Source organism: Bombina bombina, chromosome 6 (assembly GCF_027579735.1).
Source record: "Bombina bombina isolate aBomBom1 chromosome 6, aBomBom1.pri, whole genome shotgun sequence".
Lineage (NCBI taxonomy): Eukaryota > Metazoa > Chordata > Amphibia > Anura > Bombinatoridae > Bombina > Bombina bombina.
Window position 1 is genome coordinate 215,733,693 of NC_069504.1, and position 13,981 is coordinate 215,747,673.

A 13,981-nucleotide genomic window follows, 5' to 3' on the forward strand; every position below is an offset into this window, starting at 1 on the left:
AGGCCTCTGCCATTTCTTTGGCATCTTGGTTGAAAACTTTAATTCATCATGCTTATGTCGAGTCGGGTAAAACTCCGCCTCAAAGGATTACAGCTCATTCTACTAGGTCAGTTTCTACTTCCTGGGCGTTTAGGAATGAAGCTTCGGTTGATCAGATTTGCAAAGCAGCAACTTGGTCTTCTTTGCATACTTTTACTAAATTCTACCATTTTGATGTGTTTTCTTCTTCTGAAGCTGTTTTTGGTAGAAAAGTACTTCAGGCAGCTGTTTCAGTTTGAATCTTCTGCTTATATTTTCAGTTTTTTTCATTATAAAATTTAAACTTTATTTTGGGTGTGGATTATTTTTCAGCGGAATTGGCTGTCTTTATTTTATCCCTCCCTCTCTAGTGACTCTTGCGTGGAAAGATCCACATCTTGGGTAGTCATTATCCCATACGTCACTAGCTCATGGACTCTTGCTAATTACATGAAAGAAAACATAATTTATGTAAGAACTTACCTTGATAAATTCATTTCTTTCATATTAGCAAGAGTCCATGAGGCCCACCCTTTTTGTGGTGGTTATGATTTTTTTGTATAAAGCACAATTATTCCAATTCCTTATTTTTTATGCTTTCACACTTTTTTCTTATCACCCCACTTCTTGGCTATTTGTTAAACTGATTTGTGGGTGTGGTGAGGGGTGTATTTGTAAGCATTTTGAGGTTTGGGAAACTTTGCCCCTCCTGGTAGGAATGTATATCCCATACATCACTAGCTCATGGACTCTTGCTAATATGAAAGAAATGAATTTATCAGGTAAGTTCTTAAATAAATTATGTTTTTTCAATGGTTATGTGTAATATACCTCTTCTTTACATAATGTAATCTGTATCACATTTCTCTTGTTAAGTGTATCCAGTCCACGGATCATCCATTACTTGTGGGATATTCTCCTTCCCAACAGGAAGTTGCAAGAGGATCACCCACAGCAGAGCTGCTATATAGCTCCTCCCCTCACTGTCATATCCAGTCATTCTCTTGCAACTCTCAACAAAGATGGACGTAGTAAGAGGAGAGTGGTGTATTATAGTTAGTTTTTTAACTTCAATCAAAAGTTTGTTATTTTTAAATGGTACCGGAGTGTACTGTTTCATCTCAGGCAACATTAGAAGAAGAATCTGCCTGTGCTTTCTAAGATCTTAGCAGAAGTAACTAAGATCCATTGCTGTTCTCACATATTCTGAGGAGTGAGGTAACTTCAGAGAGGGAATGGCGTGCAGGTTTTCCTGCAATAAGGTATGTGCAGTTAATATTTTTTCTAGGGATGGAATTTGCTAGAAAATGCTGCTGATACCGGATTAATGTAAGTTAAGCCTTAAATGCAGTGATAGCGACTGGTATCAGGCTTATTAATAGCGATACATACTCTTATAAAAGTGTAATATAAAACGTTTGCTGGCATGTTTAATCGTTTTTATATATGTTTGGTGACAAAACTTATTGGGGCCTAGTTTTTTTTCCACATGGCTGGTTTGATTTTTGCCTAGAAACAGTTCCTGAGGCTTTCCACTGTTGCAATATGAGTGCGAAGGGCCTATTTTAGTGCTTTTCTGTGCAGATAAAAATACTGACAGAGACATTCAGCTTCTTCCTGCATGATCCAGGACATCTCTGAAGGGCTCAAAAGGCTTCAAAGTCGTGTTCGAGGAGGGTAACAATCACAGTAGACTGTGGCAGTTGTTGTGACTGTGTTTAAAAAACATTTTTGTATTTATTATTCTGTTTTTGTTATTAAGGGGTTAATCATCCATTTGCAAGTGGGTGCAATGCTCTGCTGACTTGTTACATACACTGTAAAAATTTTGTTAGTGTAACTGCCTTTTTTCACTGTTATTTCAAATGTTGTCAATATTTGTTTCTCTTAAAGGCACAGTAACGTTTTTTATATTGCTTGTTAACTTGCTTTAAAGTGTTTTCCAAGCTTGCTAGTCTCATTGCTAGTCTGTACAAACATGTCTGAAACAGAGGATACTTGTTTATTATGTTTAAAAGCCATGGTGGAGCCCCATAGGAGAATGTGTACTAAATGTATTGATTTCACCTTAAACAGTAAAGATCAGTCTTTATAAAAGAATTGTCACCAGAGGGGTCTGTCGAGGGGGAAGTTATGCCGACTAACTCTCTCCACGTGTCGGACCCTTCGTCTCCCGCTCAAGGGACGCACGCTAATATGGCGCCAAGTACATCAGGGACGCCCATAGCGATTACTTTGCAGGACATGGCTGCAATCATGAATAATACCCTGTCAGAGGTATTATCCAGATTGCCTGAATTGAGAGGCAAGCGCGATAGCTCTGGGGTTAGATGAGATACAGAGCGCGTAGATGCTGTAAGAGCCATGTCTGATACTGCGTCACAATATGCAGAACCTGAGGACGGAGAGCTTCAGTCTGTGGGTGACGTCTCTGAATCGGGGACACCTGATTCAGAGATTTCTAATTTAAAATTTTAGCTTGAGAACCTCAGTGTATTGCTTGGGGAGGTATTAGCTGCTCTGAATGACTGTGACACAATTGCAGTGCCAGAGAAATTGTGTAGCCTGGATAAATACTATGCAGTGCCGGTGAGTACTGATGTTTTTCCAATACCTAAAAGGCTTACAGAAATTATTAGTAAGGAGTGGGATAGGCCCGGTGTGCCCTTTTCCCCACCTCCTATATTTAGAAAAATGTTTCCAATAGATGCCACTACACGGGACTTATGGCAGACTGTCCCTAAGGTGGAGGGAGCAGTTTCTACTTTAGCAAAGCGTACCACTATCCCGGTTGAGGACAGTTGTTCTTTTTCAGATCCAATGGATAAAAAAATTAGAGGGTTACCTTAAGAAAATGTTTATTCAACAAGGTTTTATTTTACAGCCCCTTGCATGCATTGCGCCTGTCACTGCTGCGGCGGCATTTTGGTTTGAGGCCCTGGAAGAGGCCAACCATACAGCTCCATTGACTGAAATTGTTGACAAGCTTAGAACTCTTAAGCTAGCTAACTCATTTGTTTCTGATGCCATTGTTCATTTGACTAAACTAACTGCTAAGAATTCCGGATTCGCCATCCCGGTGCGTAGGGCGCTATGGCTCAAATCCTGGTCAGCTGATGTGACTTCAAAGTCTAAATTACTCAACATTCCTTTCAAGGGGCAGACCTTATTCGGGCCTGGTTTGAAAGAAATTATTGCTGACATTACTGGAGGTAAGTGTCATACCCTTCCTCAGGGCAGGGCCAAATCAAAGGCCAAACAGTCTAATTTTCGTGCCATTCAAAATTTCAAGGCAGGTGCAGCATCAACTTCCTCTGCTTCAAAACAAGAGGGAACTTTTGCTCAATCCAAGCAGGCCTGGAAACCTAACCAAAGCTTCTCCTCCACAAGGGAGATTTCACCTTTCAAGATTATCTGCAAACCAGATAAAGAAAGAGGCATTCCTAAGCTGCGTACAAGATCTCCTTGTAATGGGAGTGATCCATCCAGTTCCGCGGACGGAACAAGGACAGGGGTTTTATTCAAATCTGTTTGTGGTTCCCAAAATAGAGGGAACCTTCAGACCAATTTTGGATTTAAAGATCCTAAACAAATTCCTCAGAGTTCCGTCATTCAAGATGGAAACTATTCGAACCATTTTACCCATGGTCCAAGAGGGTCAGTACATAACCACAGTGGACTTAAAGGATGCCTACCTTCACATTCCGATTCACAAGAATCATCATCAGTTCCTGAGGTTTGCCTTTCTAGACAGGCATTACCAATTTGTAGCTCTTCCATTCGGTTTGGCTACAGCCCCAAGAATTTTTACAAAGGTTCTGAGCTCACTTCTGGCGGTCCTAAGACCTCAAGGCATAGCGGTGGCTCCTTACCTGGACGATATCCTGATACAGGTGTCAAGCTTTCAAATTGCCAAATCTCATACAGAGATAGTTCTGGCATTCCAGAGGTCGCATGGGTGGAAAGTGAACGAAGAAAAGAGTTCTCTATCTCCTCTCACGAGTGTTTCCTTCCTAGGGACTCTAATAGATTCTGTAGAAATGAAAATTTACCTGACGGAGTCCAGGTTATCAAAACTTCTAAATGCTTGCCGTGTTCTTCACTCCATTCCGCGCCCCACTGTGGCTCAGTGCATGGAAGTAATCTGCTTAATGGTAGAGGCGATGGACATGGTGCCATTCGCGCGCCTGCATCTCAGACCGCTGCAATTATGCATGCTCAGTCAGTGGAATGGGGATTACACAGATTTGTCCCCTCTACTAAATCTGGATCAGGAAACCAGAGATTCTCTTCTCTGGTGGTTATCTCGGGCCCATCTGTCCAAGGGTATGACCTTTCGCAGACCAGATTGGACAATTATAACAACAGATGCCAGCCTTCTAGGTTGGGGTGCAGTCTGGAACTCCCTGAAGGCTCAGGGTTCATGGACTCAGGAGGAGAAACTCCTCCCAATAAATATTCAATGCTCTTCTGGCTTGGCCTCAGCTAGCAACACTGAGGTTCATCAGATTTCAGTCGGACAACATTACGACTGTGGCTTACATCAACCATCAAGGGGGAACCAGGAGTTCCCTAGCGATGTCAGAAGTCTCCAAGGTAATTCTCTGGGCAGAGACTCACTCTTGCCACCTGTCAGCGATCCATATCCCAGGTGTAGAGAACTGGGAGGCGGATTTTCTAAGTCGTCAGACTTTTCATCCGGGGGAATGGGAACTCCATCCGGAGGTGTTTGCTCAATTGGTTCTCCGTTGGGGCAAACCAGAATTGGATCTCATGGCGTCTCGCCAGAACGCCAAGCTTCCTTGTTACGGATCCAGGTCCAGGGACCCAGAAGCGGCACTGATGGATGCTCTAGCAGCGCCTTGGTTCTTCAACCTGGCTTATGTGTTTCCACCGTTTCCTCTGCTCCCTCGTCTGATTGCAAAAATCAAACAGGAAAGAGCATCGGTGATATTGATAGCGCCTGCGTGGCCACGCAGGACCTGGTATGCAGACCTAGTGGACATGTCATCCTTTCCACCATGGACTCTGCCTCTGAGACAAGACCTTCTAATACAAGGTCCTTTCAATCATCCGAATCTACTTTCTCTGAGACTGACTGCATGGAGATTGAACGCTTGATCCTATCAAAGCGTGGCTTCTCCGAGTCAGTAATTGATACCTTAATACAGGCACGAAAGCCTGTCACCAGGAAAATTTACCACAAGATATGGCGTAAATATCTTCATTGGTGTGAATCCAAGAATTACTCATGGAGTAGGGTTAGGATTCCTAGGATATTGTCCTTCCTCCAAGAGGGTTTGGACAAAGGATTATCAGCTAGTTCTTTAAAGGGACAGATTTCTGCTCTGTCTATTCTTTTACACAAGCGTCTGGCAGAAGTTCCAGACGTTCAGGCATTTTGTCAGGCTTTAGTTAGAATTAAGCCTGTGTTTAAACCTGTTGCTCCTCCATGGAGCTTAAACTTGGTTCTTAAAGTTCTTCAAGGGGTTCCGTTTGAACCCCTTCATTCTATTGATATCAAACTTCTTTCATGGAAAGTTATTTTTCTGATGGTTATTTCCTCGGCTCGAAGAGTCTCGGAGTTATCTGCCTTACATTGTGATTCTCCTTATCTGATCTTTCATTCAGATAAAGTTGTTCTGTGTACAAAACCTGGGTTTTTACCTAAGGTGGTTTCTAACAAGAATATCAATCAAGAGATTGTTGTTCCATCATTATGTCCTAATCCTTCTTCAAAGAAGGAACGTCTTTTGCATAATCTAGACGTAGTCCGTTCCTTGAAGTTTTACTTACAGGCTACTAAAGATTTTCGCCAAACATCTAACCTGTTTGTTGTTTACTCTGGCTTTGGAGTATAATCCGTTTTAGCCTATGAGACTGCTGGACAGCAGCCTCCTGAAAGGATTGCAGCTCATTCTACTAGAGATGTGGCTTCCACCTGGGCCTTTAAAAATGAGGCCTCTGTTGAACAGATTTGCAGGGCTGCAACTTGGTCTTCCCTTCATACTTTTTCCAAATTTTACAAATTTGATACTTTTGCTTCTTCGGAGGCTGTTTTTGGGAGAAAGGTTCTACAGGCAGTGGTTCCTTCCGTTTAAGTTCCTGCCTTGTCCCTCCCATCATCCGTGTACTTTAGCTTTGGTATTGGTATCCCACAAGTAATGGATGATCCGTGGACTGGATACACTTAACAAGAGAAAACATAATTTATGCTTACCTGATAAATTTATTTCTCTTGTAGTGTATCCAGTCCACGGCCCGCCCTGTCCTTTTCAGGCAGGTCTAAATTTTAATTAAACTACAGTCACCACTGCACCCTATGGTTTCTCCTTTCTCGGCTTGTTTCGGTCGAATGACTGGATATGGCACTGAGGGGAGGAGCTATATAGCATCTCTGCTGTGGGTGATCCTCTTGCAACTTCCTGTTGGGAAGGAGAATATCCCACAAGTAATGGATGATCCGTGGTCTGGATACACTACAAGAGAAATAAATTAATCAGGTAAGCATAAATTATGTTTTTATTCAAGTGGTATTTGTGCACTTCAGCTTGTGGCAAATTAATTTTGTTTTATATACATTTTTTCACAGAATTGAAATTATTTTAGCGCAAAGAGTGAACTGCCTAGTTCTTAGTTTTGTACTTAGAGTGGCAGCTTGAGCACGCTATTATAATGGTTTAAGAGCGCTCCCCAAGTTTTTTGCTTGGCTTTAGCACCCACATTTCTTTGCGTGTTCCTAGTCTTTGGCAGGCAAATTTTCCTTGGTGCATTGGTTTGTGCACATTTTGCTGTAGCTTGGCATCTATTACATTAGCCTTTTCCCTGACCTTGTACTATCGCACACTCTTCCTTCTGTGGTGCTGCAGCCATTGTTGGTGTTTTATCTTAGCGTCGTCTCAGCTGTCTCTAAGAAAGATTTTTCCAGTACCCTTTACATCAAGGGATCGTGGTTTCAAATTACAGTATTATTACTATTTTCTCACAGTAGCACAACATTTATACAGTTGAAAACAACATTAAACTTATGCAAAACAGAATGAGAAGCAGTCTGCCAGGAATGAACAGCAGCATCAATAGCTTGTTCTATGGCCCGGTTGCCACTTGGGAGTAGCTTCTTTCTGCCCAATTGGTATCAATCCTGGTAGAGCGCTTCTCTCTTCGTATGCAAATTATTATGACCCTGGGGAAGTCTCCCTATGGGTGATGGGGGAAACCAGACGTGGACTCCTTGCCCAGTGTGCTTAGAGGAATGTGGCTGCACCTCACTGACGAGGCCCATAGGAGGCCGAAACGATCGTCTGGGGTTGTCATGTTCCTTGTTCAGAGGAGAATTGCCTGGTATTTCGGGGCTGGGCTGACCTTACTTGGCGGGATCAGACTGATATACTTCAGGAAAGTTTTCTTCTGTGAAAAGCACACTGGTCTAAAAGAGGCTGCTTCCGGGTGGTATATCGCCATAGAACAAGCAACTGAGCTGTTGTTCGTTCCTGGTAGAGCGCTTCTCTCTTCGTATGCAAAACATTAAACTTATAACTGGTGGCACTATTTTGTTTGTGTGTTTACTATATCTCTTTTCTAATAGAGGCCAATAAATCTGCCGCCACTGCTATTTTCTCAGACCCTTTAGAGGGGAGATAAGCAGACCATATTTTCTGTCAAACTATTTGTGTGCTGTGCAAAGCAGTTTGTTTGTCCTCTTGCTCAACTATTCACTACTTGTGTTTGTCATGTAATGTACTCTAGTCAGTCTGTCCCCATTTTCCACTCCAAAGGTGCTTGTTCTACTCCCTTGTGCACTTCACAGGGAGTTTTGATGGATTTTGTGCCAGGATTTAATAATTTTATTCATTATTCTACTCTGTCAGAGGACATTTCTGCCCCTACTGTATCCCATAAGCATAGGCAAGTTACAGAACATTTTCAAGAGCAGACAAAAAGCAAACTGTCCACATGATTAGTTTTATTCAGTTTTAAAAACAGATTGTATGGATAGTGAAATTCTTTTAAGGGATTTTATTTTAAATGATAATGTGGGTAGTACTTCTCTTTTACAAAGGAAGAGGTTTCAAGGGTTTTATCCAAAATAAAAGTACACAAGTCCCTGGGTCCAGATAATATTCATTAAAGGGTTCTAAGAGAACTTGGATCCATGATTAGCTAGTCCATTAGCTGATTTATTTAATCAGTCACTGTTAACAGTTTTTCCAGAAGACTGCAAAAGTGCTAATATAGTCCCTCTTCATAAAAAGGGTATTTTATGTTCATTCCATATTCCTCTTAGAACTAGATACTTCTATAATGTTATCCAATATACTTTTTTTCCCAATATGTTTAATTTAAATTTACTTGAAAACTGTGTAATAAGCAGAGGTTTACAGTTACTTATATCTGGTGAAAAAAAAGTTGTATATCATTTTAATAACTTTTACAATAAAATAAGTGGCTTTCGGTAGCCCTTGTCAACAAATCTCATCTACAGAATTTCAGATTCTGCATCATAGCTTTGTAAAGTAGATGAATTATGCCCCTTCTGAAAACTACCAACCAACCCAAGATCCAAAAGCACAACTGAATTTTTGGGGCACTTACATCTTCATTATCTTCCAGATCAAAAATAAGTTGTTAATGTAACGTCCGCAGTATGCATGAATGCCCTAGTAGCCAGATTTTTAATCATAAAATTAAATTTGCACTGAATCGTAAAATAGCTATGTTCTAAAATGAGCTTTCAATAACAATTCTTGTTCGAGTGTCATAAAAAATATTTTGTTTTAAAAAATAAATCTATTAGTGCTTTACTACTCTGTTCATGTGGAATAGTTTAGAGCAGACATTCTCAAACTTGGCCCGCTAGAGTTTTTGGAACTACATTTCCCATGATGCTCAGCCAACTGATATGCTGGCTGAGCATCATGGGAAATATAGTTCCAAAACCTCTGGAGGGCCAAGTTTGAGGATGTCTGGTATAGAGGACAATTTGAGGTAATGCATTTAATGTGTGTCTCATGCTAATAGTTTTGCCTCTCTTATAATAAAGTTTGTAATGTTTTTCTTCTTTATGAGCAAATTCATTTTATTTTTATTAGACAAATTTGACTGTTTCTTCTTCATATTTTCTGTTGTATAAAACACCCACTAGGTGGCAAGCTAATACTTATTTTGCTTTAAAAATCACTATAAAAAGTAACCACTGGATCCTTATCTTGTACCTCTTCACACCCTTTTTAATACATTTCTGATGTTCTGTTTACCTTACTGTTATTACAGTATATTGTGATTAATATTAGTATGTACACAAAATTAAAAAAAAATTATCCCTTAACATATTTTCCGCCAGCCCCAATACAGAAATCTGATTTACTGTAACAATCAGAAAATAATCCAATTTTGTTCTTGAATCAGAAAGGATTCTTTCCCATATCAATTAAAAGAGCTTCTGGACAACTAAAATGTAAAGTAAGGCTGATTCTTCTACAGGTTTTATGCTTAAAAGAAAGTTGTTATAAATAGAGAGCTTACTGATTTTTTTTTTTTTTAAATTAACTACCTATTCGTAAACTGAGTCTTTTTAACTTCCAAAATGTGTGGTGCTGAGACAGACGTAAAGTGGGGTCTTCAATAGGTAACATTTACTTTCCTGGGTCCAAGCATAAAATGACTCCCCGATTCTCCACTACAGTCTAAACCTAATCATTGCGATGCATCCTAAAGGCAAAAGAGATACACAGATATATATATATATATATATATATATATATATATATATATATATATATATATATAAATTTTATATTATTAAAGACAACCATTTGCTGCTCATCTTAAATGCTGCCTGGGTCTTATGGTGGCACCAGGACCCATTATAGAGCCAGTCCTGCCTACCTTGGCTCATATAATACAACAGTAGAAAGGATGAAAGAAAAGTATAATCTGAAGGCAAAAATAAACGCATGATAAACAACCAAACTGCAATAATTGTTGCACATGATTTTGAAGGTAGATGGTGTGTTTTATAAAAACTGCTGCTTTTTAACACTATTGATAAGCCCCCAGGTGTTGATCTCAGAGCATAGTATGCATAAGCTTGATTGACAGTTGATTGACAGTGCCTATCTCGGGTCTGAGTCTTACATATATATATGGTGCTGATCTCCATGTTATAAGATTTTTTATTTATTTAAGAAAACATATAGGACAGGTTGTGTTAATAGTATATTGGGGGATGTAGTTCTAAAATGCTTAATAAACTGTCCTCAGAAATACAACATAACCAGTGGGTGACCATGAGGGTTGTCATTTGGTGTCATAATGAGACCTCTGTTCATACCTTATGGTCGAGAAGCCCCTCTAAGCCTTAAATACCCTGCAACCCTGATAGCCACATGCTTATAATTTAAAAGCTGTAGTGTCACCTGTAGCATATAAACTATAACATTTACAGTGGAGCAGACTGAAATACAATACATGCTGGATTGCTATAACATATTTGCCTTAACCTGCCAGAACACATTACGTACATACTTTTTAGCCTGTGCAACGTGTCATGTATTCCTAATCGTAGTGGTATGTAAAAATGGGCCGACTCCTATGCTTACATTCCTGCTTTTTCAAATAAAGATACCAAGAGAACAAAGATACATTGATAATAGGAGTACATTAGAAAGTTGCTTAAAATTGCATGCTCTATCTGAATCAGGAAAGTTAAATTTTGACTAGACTATTCCTTTATTATTAATAGTGCTGGGAATCTATTTAATAAGAATTAATAATAATCTATTACTGGCTGATAGTGGTTATTCAGTACAAGAACATCCACTTCAAACAATAAATAAATAATTATCTGTAATGCTTTTGGAACCATTCTCTTTATAGATAGAACATATGGATTATTGAATATTTTGTCAATTTTAAGGTCTATTATTTACATAGGAATTATTATGTACTAAGTGATAAAATATCCCTTTTCTCTTGTTAAGTGTATCCAGTCCACGGATCATCCATTACTTGTGGGATCTTCTCCTTCCCAACAGGAAGTTTCAAGAGGATCACCCACAGCAGAGCTGCTATATAGCTCCTCCCCTAACTTTCATATCCAGTCATTCTCTTGCAAGCCTCAACCAAGATGGAGGTCGTAAGAGGAGTGTGTTGTTTTATACTTAGTTTATTCTTCAATCAAAAGTTTGTTATTTTTAAATGGTGCCGGAGTGTACTGTTTATCTCAGGCAGTATTTAGAAGAAGAATCTGCCTGCATTTTCTATGATCTTAGCAGAAGTAACTAAGATCCATGGCTGTTCTCACATATTCTGAGGATGGAATGGCGTGCAGGTTTTCCTGCAATAAGGTATGTGCAGTTAATATTTTTCTAGGGATGGAATTTGCTAGAAAATGCTGCTGATACCGAACTAATGTAAGTAAAGCCTTAAATGCAGTTATAGCGACTGGTATCAGGCTTATTAATAGAGATACATACTCTTATAAAAATGTAATATAAAACGTTTGCTGGCATGTTTAATAGTTTTTATATGTATTTGGTGTTAAAACTTATTGGGGCCTAGTTTTTTTCCACATGGCTGGCTTTAATTTTGCCTAGTAACAGTTTCCTTAGGCTTTCCACTGTTGTAATATGAGTGGGAGGGGCCTTTTTTAGTGCTTTTCTGTGCAGCTAAAAATACTGACAGAGACATTCAGCTTCCCTCTGCATGATCCAGGACATCTCTGGAGGGCTCAAAAGGCTTCAAAGTCGTTTTTGAGGGAGGTAAAAAGCCACAGTAGAGCTGTTGCAGTTGTGACTGTTTGAAAAAACAAAAAACAAACAAAAATAAAAACGTTTTTGTCTTTTATTATTCAGTTTTGGGTATTAAGGGGTTAATCATATATTTGCAAGTGGGTGCAATGCTCTGCTAACTAAATTTTGTTAGTGTAACTGCCTTTTTTCACTGTTATTTCAAATTTTGACAAAATTTGTGTTTCTTAAAGGTGCAGTAACGTTTTTTATATTGCTTGTAAACTTGTTTAAAGTGTTTTCCAAGCTTGCTAGTCTCATTGCTAGTCTGTTTAAACATGTCTGACACAGAGGAAACTACTTGTTCATTATGTTTGAAAGCCATGGTGGAGCCCCATAGGAGAATGTGTACTAAATGTATTGATTTCACCTTAAACAGTAAAGATCAGTTTTTAACTATAAAAGAAATATCACCAGAAGATTCTGACGAGGGGGGAAGTTATGCCGACTAACTCTCCCCACGTGTCAGACCCTTTGCCTCCCGCTCAGGGGGATGCACGCTAATATGGCGCCAATTACATCAGGGACGCCCATAGCGATTACCTTGCAGGACATGGCTGCAATCATGAATAATACCCTGTCGGAGGTATTATCCAGGTTGCCTGAATTAAGAGGCAAGCGCGATTGCTCTGGGGTTAGGAGAAATACAGAGCGTGCAGATTCTGTAAGGGCCATGTCTGATACTGCGTCACAATATGCAGATCATGAGGACGGAGAGCTTCAGTCTGTGGGTGACATCGGGGGAACCTGATTCAGAGATTTCTAATTTTAAATTTAAGCTTGAGAACCTCCGTGTGTTGCTTGGGGAGGTATTAGCTGCTCTGAATGACTGTAACACAGTTGCAGTACCAGAGAAATTGTGTAGGCTGGATAAATACTATGCGGTACCGGTGTGTACTGATGTTTTTCCTATACCTAAAAGGCTTACAGAAATTATTAGCAAGGAGTGGGATAGACCGGGGGGGCCTTTTTCCCCACCTCCTATATTTAGAAAAATGTTTCCAATAGACGCCACTACACGGGACTTATGGCAGACGGTCCCTAAGGTGGAGGGATCAGTTTCTACTTTAGCAAAGCGTACCACTATCCCGGTTGAGGACAGTTGTGTTTTTTCAGATCCAATGGATAAAAAATTGGAGGGTTACCTTAAGAAAATGTTTATTCAACAAGGTTTTATTTTACAGCCCCTTGCATGCATTGCGCCTGTCACGGCCGCGGCGGCATTCTGGTTTGAGGCCCTGGAAGAGGCCATCCATACAGCTCCATTGACTGAAATTATTGACAAGCTTAGAACACTTAAGCTAGCTAACTCATTTGTTTCTGATGCCATTGTTCATTTGACTAAACTAACGGCTAAGAATTCCGGATTCGCCATCCAAGCGCGTAGGGAGCTATGGCTTAAATCCTGGTCAGCTGACGTGACTTCGAAGTCTAAATTACTCAACATTCCTTTCAAGGGGCAGACCTTATTCGGGCCTGGTTTGAAGGAAATTATTGCTGACATTACTGGAGGTAAGGGTCACACCCTTCCTCAGGACAGGGCCAAAGCAAAGGCCAAACAGTCTAATTTTCGTGCCTTTCGAAATTTCAAGGCAGGTGCAGCATCAACTTCCTCCGCTTCAAAACAAGAGGGAACTTTTGCTCAATCTAAGCAGGCCTGGAAACCTAACCAGTCCTGGAACAAAGGCAAGCAGGCCAGAAAGCCTGCAGCTGCCTCTAAGACAGCATGAAGGAACGGCCCCCTATCCGGCGACGGATCTAGTAGGGGGCAGACTTTCTCTCTTCGCCCAGGCGTAGGCAAGAGATGTTCAGGATCCCTGGGCGTTGGAGATCATATCTCAGGGATATCTTCTGGACTTCAAAGCTTCCCCTCCACAAGGGAGATTTCATCTTTCAAGGCTATCTGCAAATCAGATAAAGAAAGAGGCATTCCTACGCTGTGTGCAAGACCTTCTAGTTATGGGAGTGATCCATCCAGTTCCTCGGACGGAACAAGGACAGGGTTTTTATTCAAATCTGTTTGTGGTTCCCAAAAAAGAGGGAACCTTCAGACCAATTTTGGATCTAAAGATCTTAAACAAATTCCTCAGAGTTCCATCTTTCAAAATGGAAACTATTCGGACCATCCTACCCATGATCCAAGAACTTCAGTACATGACCACAGTGGACTTAAAGGA

General features: G+C 40.2%; 1 protein-coding gene across 1 annotated transcript in view; it reads left to right on the plus strand.

The window, feature by feature from the left end:
- Positions 1 to 13,981, plus strand: part of TMEM117 (transmembrane protein 117) — a 1,400,775-nt gene that overhangs the window by 442,496 nt on the left and 944,298 nt on the right. The gene's annotated exons all lie outside the window — the stretch shown is intronic.